Source organism: Rhinopithecus bieti, unplaced genomic scaffold (genome assembly GCF_001698545.2).
Source record: "Rhinopithecus bieti isolate Rb0 unplaced genomic scaffold, ASM169854v2 scaffold_60397, whole genome shotgun sequence".
Lineage (NCBI taxonomy): Eukaryota > Metazoa > Chordata > Mammalia > Primates > Cercopithecidae > Rhinopithecus > Rhinopithecus bieti.
The window spans coordinates 299,070-308,833 of NW_016823577.1; the positions used below are offsets into that span (position 1 = coordinate 299,070).

At 35.1% G+C, this 9,764-nt stretch overlaps 1 long non-coding RNA gene across 1 annotated transcript in view; it reads left to right on the top strand.

The window, feature by feature from the left end:
- LOC108521694 (uncharacterized) overlaps positions 1–9,764 on the top strand; it is a 36,328-nt gene that overhangs the window by 18,921 nt on the left and 7,643 nt on the right. Inside the window, exons 2-5 of the long non-coding RNA XR_001883242.1 lie at positions 2,520–2,578; positions 2,685–2,743; positions 3,724–3,870; positions 5,122–5,226. This is a non-coding gene — a long non-coding RNA (uncharacterized LOC108521694). The remainder of the gene's footprint in view (positions 1–2,519; positions 2,579–2,684; positions 2,744–3,723; positions 3,871–5,121; positions 5,227–9,764) is intronic.

Genomic DNA, 9,764 nt, shown 5'->3' on the forward strand with positions numbered 1-9,764 from the left:
AAAAAAAAAAAAAAAAAAAAAAAATCAGCACAAGACAAGGATGCTCTCTCTCACCACTCCTATTTAACAGAGTATTGAAAGTTCTGGCTAGGGCAATCAGGCAAGAGAAAGAAATAAAGGGTATTCAACAGGAAGAGAGGAACTCAAATTGTCTCTGTCTGCAGATGACATGATTGCATATTTAGAAAACCCCACCGTCTTAGCCCAAAATCTCCTTAAGCTGATAAGCAACTTCAGCAAAGTCTCAGGATACAAAATCAATGTGCAACAATTGCAAGCATTCCTATACACCAATAATAGACAAACAAAGAGCCAAATCATGAGTGAGCTCTCAGTCACAATTGCTTCAAAGATAATAAAATACCTAGGAAAACAACTTACAAGGCATGTGAAGGACCTCTTCAAGGAGAATTACAAGCCACTGTTCAAGGAAATAAGAGAAGACACAAACAAATGGAAAAACATTCCATGCTCATGGATAAGAAGAATCAATATCACGAAAATGGCCATATTGCCCAAAGTAATTTATAGATTCAATGCTATCCCCATCAAGCTACCATTGACTTTCTTTGCTGAATTAGAAAAAAATTACTGTAAATTTCATAGGGAACTAATAGAAGAGTCTGTGTAGACAAGACAATTCTAAGCAAAAGGAACAAATCTGGAGGCATCACACTACCTGACTTTGAACTATATAACAAGGTCACAGTAACCAAAACAGCATGGTACTGGTATCAAAACATATATATATATATATGTAGACCAGTGGAAAAGAACAGAGACCTCAGAAATAATGCCACACATCTACAATCATCTGATCTTTGACAAACCTGACAAAAACAAGCAATGGAGAAAGGATTCCCTATTTAATACATGGTGTTGGGAAAACTGGCTAGCCATATGCAGAAAATTGAAACTGGACCCCTTTCTTATACCTTATACAGAAATTAACTCAAAATGGATTAAAGACTTACATGTAAGACCTAAAGCCATAAAATCCCTAGAAGAAAACCTAGGCAATACCTTTCAGGACATAGGCATGGGCAAAGACTTCATGACTAAAACACCAAGAGCAATGGCAGCAAAAGCAAAAATTGACAAATGGGATCTAACTAAACTAAACAGCCTCTGCACAGCAAAAGAAACTATCATCAGAATGAATAGACAACCTATAGAATGGGAGAAAATTTTTGCAATCTATCTCACAAAGGGTTAATATCCAGAATCTACAAGGAAATTAAAGTTAAAAGAAAGAAAAACAACTCCATAAAAAAGTGGGTGAAGGATATGGACAGACACTTCTCAAAAGAAGACATTTATGTGGCCAAAAAACATATGAAAACAAAACAAAAAAAGCTCATCACTACTGGTCATTAGAGAAATGTAAATCAAAACCACAGTGAGATACCATCTCATGCCAGTTAGAATGGTATCATTAAAAAGCAGATGCTGGAGAGGATGTGGAGAAATAGGAAAACTTTTACACTGTTAGTGGAAGTGTAAACTAGTTCCACCATTGTGGAAGATGTGTGGAGATTTCTCAAGGATCTTGAACCAGAAATACCATTTGATCTGGCAATCTCATTACTGGGTGTACATCCAAAGGATTATAAATCATTCTGCTATAAAGACACATGCACACATATGTTTATTGCAGCACTATTCACAATAGTGAAGACTTCGAACCAACCCAAATGCCCATTAATGATAGACCAGACAATGAAAATGTGGCACATATACACCATGGAATGCTATACAGCCATAGAAAAAGATGAGTTTGTGCCCTTTGCAGGAACATGGATGGAGCTGGAAGCTATAATTCTCAGCAAACTACACAGGAATGGAAAACAAAACACTGCATGTTTTCACTCATGAGTGGGAGTTGAACAACGAGAACACATGGACACAGGGAGGGGAGCATCATGCACCAGGGCCTGTTGCGGGGCGAAGGGCCTAGGGAGGGATAGCATTAGGAGAAATACCTAATGTAGATGACGGGTTGATGTGTATAGCAAACCACCATGGCATATGTATATGCCTATGTAACAAACCTGCACGTGCTGCACATGTATCCCAGAACTTCAAGTATAATTAAAAAAAAAAAAAAAGAGAGAGAGAGAGAGAGAGAGAAAATTAGTATCATGGTTAAAGTTCTATGGAGTTTAGTCACTGAAAATAGGCATTAACAGAGTTTTCTCATATACTAGCAATGTTATTCACCTTAAATTCTTCCTGCTTATAAACATGTATTTAGCTGGTAAAAATTCATAAAGCTGTTTAATATTTCTGTACTTTCTGTGTAAATTTTATATGTCAATAAAATTTTAACAAGGAAAATGAACAAAACCAAATAAAAGTGATCAGTTAAGAAGGGTTTTGGTAGCATGAGTATGACTCTCTGGTTTTTGGTTTGAATGACTTGGATTGATACTACTACTTGGAGAGAGGGAAAAATCAGAAATTGAAGTAGATGCAAAAGTAAAATGATAGGTTTCATTTTGGACATATATTATTTTCAGGAGCCTATGGGCCAGCTAATGAAAAATACAGAAGTCTGAATAGCAGGAGGAAGCTCTGGGTAAGCTTGAGGATGCTGACAACATTTTAAAAGAAATAGAAATATTGGGAAAAGTATGTGTTGACAGATAATGTAATTTATGTTGTTTTAAAATTTTACATTTCAGGTGTCAGCAATATATTCAAGTGAATAAACAGAAGAAGATGTGAAGAAGTCAATGATAGGGTGGTAGATATAGTTACCTTTTTGCGTTACATGAAATCATTGTTTCTTGGGGGTAATATGATATGGAGAACATGGTTCAGTAGAACAAAAGTGTTATTCATTTTGGGTTTTGGAAAATAACTATTATTAATCATATAGAAAAAAAAGACATACAAAGTATTAAGCCATTTTTGGGGGAATAACAGCCTAAACATTTTTGGGGGAGAAAGCAGTAATCATCATTATCTCCCATTGTATATAGTGACTAAGCTTGAAAATCGAGGGGAAACTGTGCTGTTTGATAAAGAAGAATTCAATATAACATTAATATTATTGTCTTTTAAATAACCATAACACAAACTTAAAGCAAATAATATGTGTAGTGGATTAAGTGAACTAAATAATTTAAATAACTCAACATAAGTAATAAAATGTTGAGCTTAAGAGTAGCAAATAAAGGAGTGACATAAAAAAGAAAAAGGTATGTTTATGAAAATGCTCATTATAGAATTACAACACTGAGTATTTGAAACTTAAATTATTAATAAAAAGGCATAAGAAATGTTATGCTGCATCCACTAGAGGGAGTGTGATGCAACCATTTTAAAAAGTTATGAATTAGTATAGAAATTGTATGTAATATAATGTTAGCTTAAAAGTATAAATTTAGTTAAAAATGCACATATGCAAGAAATAAAACATGCAAGTATTAGAATTATAGAAAATGCTCTCCTATCCTGATTTTCTCTATTTTATCAAAATGTTTTAGTGTGAAAAAATAATTTATACTACAAATATAATCATATATAAATAAGAACCAATAATTTTTCACAAAAGCTATCCATTTATAAATAAAATGCTTCTGAAACTAGACATTAGCTAAACAAATGCCAAAGATTATATTAATGGTATTACTGCTGATATATTACTTAGTGTAAGTTAAATTTTGTACTAAAACTCAAAATGTAAAATGACTAAAATATACTTTTTATTTCTTGCAGTGTATCTGAACTTACCTGGTGACTATGGCAAGGGACAGTCATTCAGAAATCAGGCTCTGGGAGGCTTTGCTTTCTTAAGTAAATGCCTTCTAAGGTCTTTTGGGAATCTTCTCCATTCCAGCTAATGAGAAAAAGAGAGTATTTTGGGTCAGTTCCGGAAATGGTACAATTATTTTTGGAAATGTTACTTTCTGTATCTATTTCTGTGTAAAGGATCACTCCAACACTCTATGTCCTAAAACAACTACAATGTTTCCCCCGAAACACATAATTTCATGATTTGATTGAGTTGATCTTCTGCTAGTCTTGATTTGGCTAAGTCAGTGGCTGCATTCAGCTGATGGATCAGATGGGAACTGGTCAGGTAGTCTTTCATTTTAGGCTTTGCTTTTCTATGCCTATGCTTTTTATTGCTTTTCTATGCCTATGCTTTGAAGAAGCCTAAAATGAAAGACTAAAATGCAGGTGGAAGGTGGAGGATGCAAACAGAACCTGCAAGATCTGTAAGACCTACTTCAGAGATCACAACATTATTTCTGTCATATTCTATTGCTCAAAACAAGTCCCAAGACCAGTCTGAATTAAAAGAGGTTGGGAATGAACTCCATCTTTTGATATGAAGAGTTGTAAAGCCATCTTGTAAAGCAATGGAGATAGACAGAGATATAATTTACTAGGAGGCATTGTTGTAACAATGTAGCACACATCATTCAGAACTTAGATATATGGCTATCCTTATGTAGAATTGAGAGTAAGAAATTGAGTCTGATTCTGTGCCCAGGAAGACATTATCCATTTTAATGAGCCACAGACACTATCTTTTACAGTATCATAGGTAAACATATTTGTGTTTGTTTGCTTTTACTTTTGAACTGTGTTAAGACTTTAACAAAATCTAATGAATAACTACATTGAAGGTTAGTATTAAGTTCTATTATTACATTCAAGCTTTCACTTGTAGCAAAGCCTCTTGATATTATAATTCTCTCCATTCGACTATAGTATGCTTGTTTTGTTTGGCAACCCAGTCTGGGGTTGATAAATTTAAGTTTCACCGCACCTAGTATGCCATAGTAGTGGCCAGAAACTCTAGGTAAATACACGGGTGAGATGTAGAGAAATAGAAACCAAAGAAGTACAGTCAACCTTAAGTCATAGTTAGAGTAATACCTTAAAACCTCTTCTATGTCATGCTGAGGGATGTGTAGGTTATCACCTTGAAGGTGTTGATATAGTTTGGTTGTGTCCCCACCTAAATCTCATCTTGAATTATACTTCCCATTATCCCCACATGTCCTGGGAGGGACCCACTGGAAAGTAATCAGATCATGAGGACTCTTTCCCTCATGCTGTTCTCATGATAGTAGAAGAATCTCATGAGATCTGGTGGTTTTATAGGTGTCTGGCATTTCCTCTCTGGCACTCATTCTCCTGTCACCCTGTGAAGAGGTGCCTTCTGCCATGATTAGAAGTTTCCTGAGAACTCCCCAGCCATGCTGAACTGTGAGTCAATGAAACCTCTTTCCTTTATAAATTACCCAGTCTCTGGTACTTCTTCACAGTAGCATGAGAATGGACTAATAACGGTGTGTACTCTTGATACATTTTTAAAGAGAGGAAGAATATAAGTAGTGTTATGTTTTAGAAGGGTAAATATGGTTGCAATAAAGAAAATATCTTTCTGGGATAAGTGATTGAAGAGAAGTACTTAGATTGCATGCGATTAATGTCTGAATGAGTCAAGGAGGAAAGAGAAGATAGATTAAAGAGAATATTTGAATTATACTTGACATAACTTGATTGCTCTTGATGAGCAGGAAGGTGGAGAAGGGACAGGCCTCACTTTTTACAGGTTGTGCCTTTTAAAGACATTTGAGTAAAAGGAAACTGGAGACTGAAATGCAGCTCTTGTTTAATTTGCCAGTCCCTGAGTCCTGTTACAGCTATATATTCCAACAGAAGCTGTGTTGTCTCCTAAAATATCCATCCAAGTGGGACATCTATTTTTAATTTATTCACCAATAGAATATCTTTTTCAAGTTGCAACATCTAGAGAAGTACTATTTTCAAAACTGCAGAAAACTGCTGCTTAACCTGGAAGTAGTTTTGGCTGAGGAAGTTAAGAATAATACTTGGGTTTATGACTTGAGTTATTGGGTCAAGTTTTAGAGTTTTGTGTCTCAATATGTAGTCCTTGGGACAAGAGCATCAGCATTGTTAGGTAACTTATTAGAAATATAAAATATTCAATCAGAATACTCAATTAACCTATGCATTTTAACAAGATCAATAGGTAATTTATATTAATATATATGTTACAGTTTGGGAAGCACTACATTAAAGATAATGAATAAATGCCTCAGAATTTGGTTATTAGGGAGTATTCCTCCATGGGCCTGGCCAGAAGATACTCCAGTTACAGGTGAAAGCCATGGGTTACCTCATCCAGTGGGTTCTTGCTATATCTGTAGAAGGCTCAGAGGAAGCAGGGACCTTTCCAAAGCTGTGAAATAAGTAAAATAAAAGGAGGAGGGATTTTATAAGCTGATGGGAATAAAAATTTAAAAAAATGTATTTTTCTATTTCTATGTTGGCATAGCTCAGTGGGGGATAAAGAAAATGCAAGACATATAAGGATATACTAATTTCCTAGGGAAAGGTCATAAGAAAATATCAAAAACTAGGTGGCTTAAAACAACATACATCTATTCTTTCACATCTGTGGAGGCTAGAAATCCAAAATCAAGGTATTGGCAGGGCCATGCTTTCTATGAAGGCTCTAGAGGAGGATCTTGCCCTGAATTTTCTTGCTTTTGGTGGTTTATTGGCAACTCTTGGCTTGTAGGAACACTGCTCCCATCATATGGTCACCTTCTCCCTGTATGTCTTCACATTGTCTTCCCTCAATTCATGTCTGTCTTTATATCCAAATTTACCCCTTTAATAAAGACAACAGTCATATTGAATTAGGACCCACTCTAATGACCTCATTGTAACTAACTACATTAGCAACAATCCTATTTCTAAATCTGGCCAAGTTCTCAGGTACTGGGGATTGGGACTTCAACATCTCTTTTAAGGGACACAATTCAACCTATAACAGAGAATAAATAATTATCACAAATTTGTTTAAATAATATTATAGGAACTCTCTGATAATGTATCAGAAAGTTTCAATAGTAATACAGAAAATCATATTGTAACTGGAAAAAAGTATCAGTCTAAATCTAGTATTAAAATAATATGAGTAGAAAAACATGAAATCTATAAATAAAGGGTCAATTAAATTATAAAGTAAAAAAAAAGAATAAGAATAGTAAGGTTATAAAATTCTAGGACACAACACACATACACATACCTTAAAGGCAGAGTAGAACCAAGCTCTTAAATTCCATGTACATTTTAGACTCCTAGGCTGTAAGTCCTCGACAATTGCTTCTATGTCTAACTCTGTTTCTTTCCAGTCTCTGCTCAGGTTTTAATCTACTACTGAGGTTTTTCATGCTTTCCCTGTGTAAAATAGCAATCCTAATCAATCTCCAGGGTTTCCCTATCACACTAACCATGATTAATTTTTCTCTAAGTAGCTTTCTGAAGTGCAACTTAGTTAACTGTTTATTTATTTGTAAGTCTCTTCTCCCATTAATATAAAATCCTTGAATGTTGAAACTTTTTCTTTGCTGTTCACTATTATATTCAATGTTAGTCTGTATCTTTATCTAGGTACACACAAGCACTCAATGAATGTTTGTTTCACTGGCACATAACTTTCCCCAAAACATGGTTTACAAAATAATTATCAAAAATCTTCTCATTTAACATAGCTCCTGGCAAGCTCTCCTTGATGTATTTTATTCTGTTGTGAGGAGAGTAAAGAGAAAAATTACAGGTGACATGAAGACTGCAAAAACAAACCTTTTGCAAGAATCTAGAAATTTAATGAAGCTGTTGGTAAGTGCAGCCAGTAAGCGTGAGGTTAAGACATGAGTTCTGTTCTTCTTCACTGTGAAGCCCTAACATAGAAATAGAGGGCAGCCTGTTATTAAATAGCACATTCTCAACTATGATCACATTGCTTGTAAAGGGAGTCAGAGTCTTAAAAACCAGAAAAGCCTACTTTCTTCAGGAAATATGACTGTGTCTACAAATTCACCATTAGAGGAAAGGAAAAGCAAATCATAAACAAAAAATATTCACAAGAAAAAAATTCCAAGGAAAAAAATGAAAACCAAAATCAAATATTTTTTGACAAGTTTTTTAAAAACGTAACAAGATGATTGTTGTTAAGAAACAAATTCACATTGTATAAATACACAAAGTTAGGAAAGAAATGCAAAGAGAAGAGGATACACTGAAATCCGAGGGAGGAAAACAAACAAAAAAAGTTATAAAAATTAAATCATCACAGAAATGAAGACATGTTGGAAGGGATACAAAGAGTAGCATCTTGCCCTAAATATCATACAGATATTCACTAGGATGTACACTGGGGCTATTTGAAAACAGACAATTTAACTGAGAAGCAGTCTACACTTAAATTTTGGGCAAGTATTGGTGATTCCGAATCATGCTTGAAGATTTGGGATCTTTGAAAATTGGCCGGCCATGGCTCACGCCTGTAATCCCAGCACTTTGGGAGGCCGAGGTGGGCAGATCACAAGGTCAGAAAATCGAGGCCATCCTGGCTAACATGGTGAAACCCCATCTCTACTAAAAATACAAAACATAAAAATAAAAATAAAAAATTAGCCAGGCGTGGTGGTGGGCGCCTGTAGTCCCAGCTACTCGGGAGGCTGAGGCAGGAGAATGGCCTGAACCCAGGAGGCAGAGCTTGCAGTGAGCCAAGATGGCGCCACTGCACTCCAGCCAGGGCTACAGAGCAAGACTCCATCTCAAAAAAAGAAAAAAATAAACTTTGAAAATTAACTAGCTGATCCATGAAAGAGCCTCACACTAAGGAGAAACTGCTAGTGATATTTTCCTGACTAATCAGGACAGATGCAATAGGGGCAAAGAAACAAGATCACATAAGAGGGGAATAGGTAACAAAGCTGGGCGATGTCAGGAAATAGGAGTGTTTTTGTTTGTTTTTGTTTTTTTTTTAATCTACAAAACGAGAAATTTCTGGAGAAATGAAACTATAAAACTTCCCTGGCCAATTTATCTTATTTAAAAGGTCAAGAAAAGAATCCTAGCTTAGTGATGAGTAACATAAAATAATTGAGATCCAGAATTCCATTCAGAAGTATTTTTTTCAAAGTATAAAAAGCAGAATAACATCTTTACAGACAATGAAAATATGTCAGAAAGTCATGACCACATATATTAAAATTATCTTTAAGTTAAATTAAAACAGATAAAATATAAGGACACAACAGTCAGAAATATAAAAACTCAAAAAATAGATAGGAGACTTCAAGAAATATTTATAAAATGATAAAAGGAAATATTCCAGAAATGAAGAATAAATTATAAATAAAATATGTTTTCAAAAGATCAAGAAAAATGACATAAGATGCTAGAAGGTGAAAGAATGAAACTTTAAAAAAAATAAGTTATAATAAGAAATGAGAAAAAATAGAGAAGTTAGGCAACAAAAGCCAGTACATGTATACTTTATATATAAGAAATATATATACACATTGTATATATAAGAAAACACAGTGAAACAGCCCAAACACAAACAACCTAAAAACTACATTTCAAAATGTTTGACTTTTTTTTTTTTTTAAAGAATTAAAACATTTGGGCCTGGCGCGGTAGCTCACGCCTGTAATCCCAGCACTTTGGGAGGCCGAGATGGGCGGATCACTAGGTCAGGAGATCGAGATCATCCTGGCTAACACGGTGAAACCCCGTCTCTACTAAAAAATGCAAAAAACTAGCTGGGAGAGGCGGCGGGCACCTGTAGTCCCAGCTACTCTGGAGGCTGAGGCAGGAGAATGGCGTAAACCCAGAAGGCAGAGAGCTTGCAGTGAGCTGAGATCCGGCCACTGCACTCCAGCCTCGGCGACAGAGCCAGACTCCGTCTCAAAAAAAAA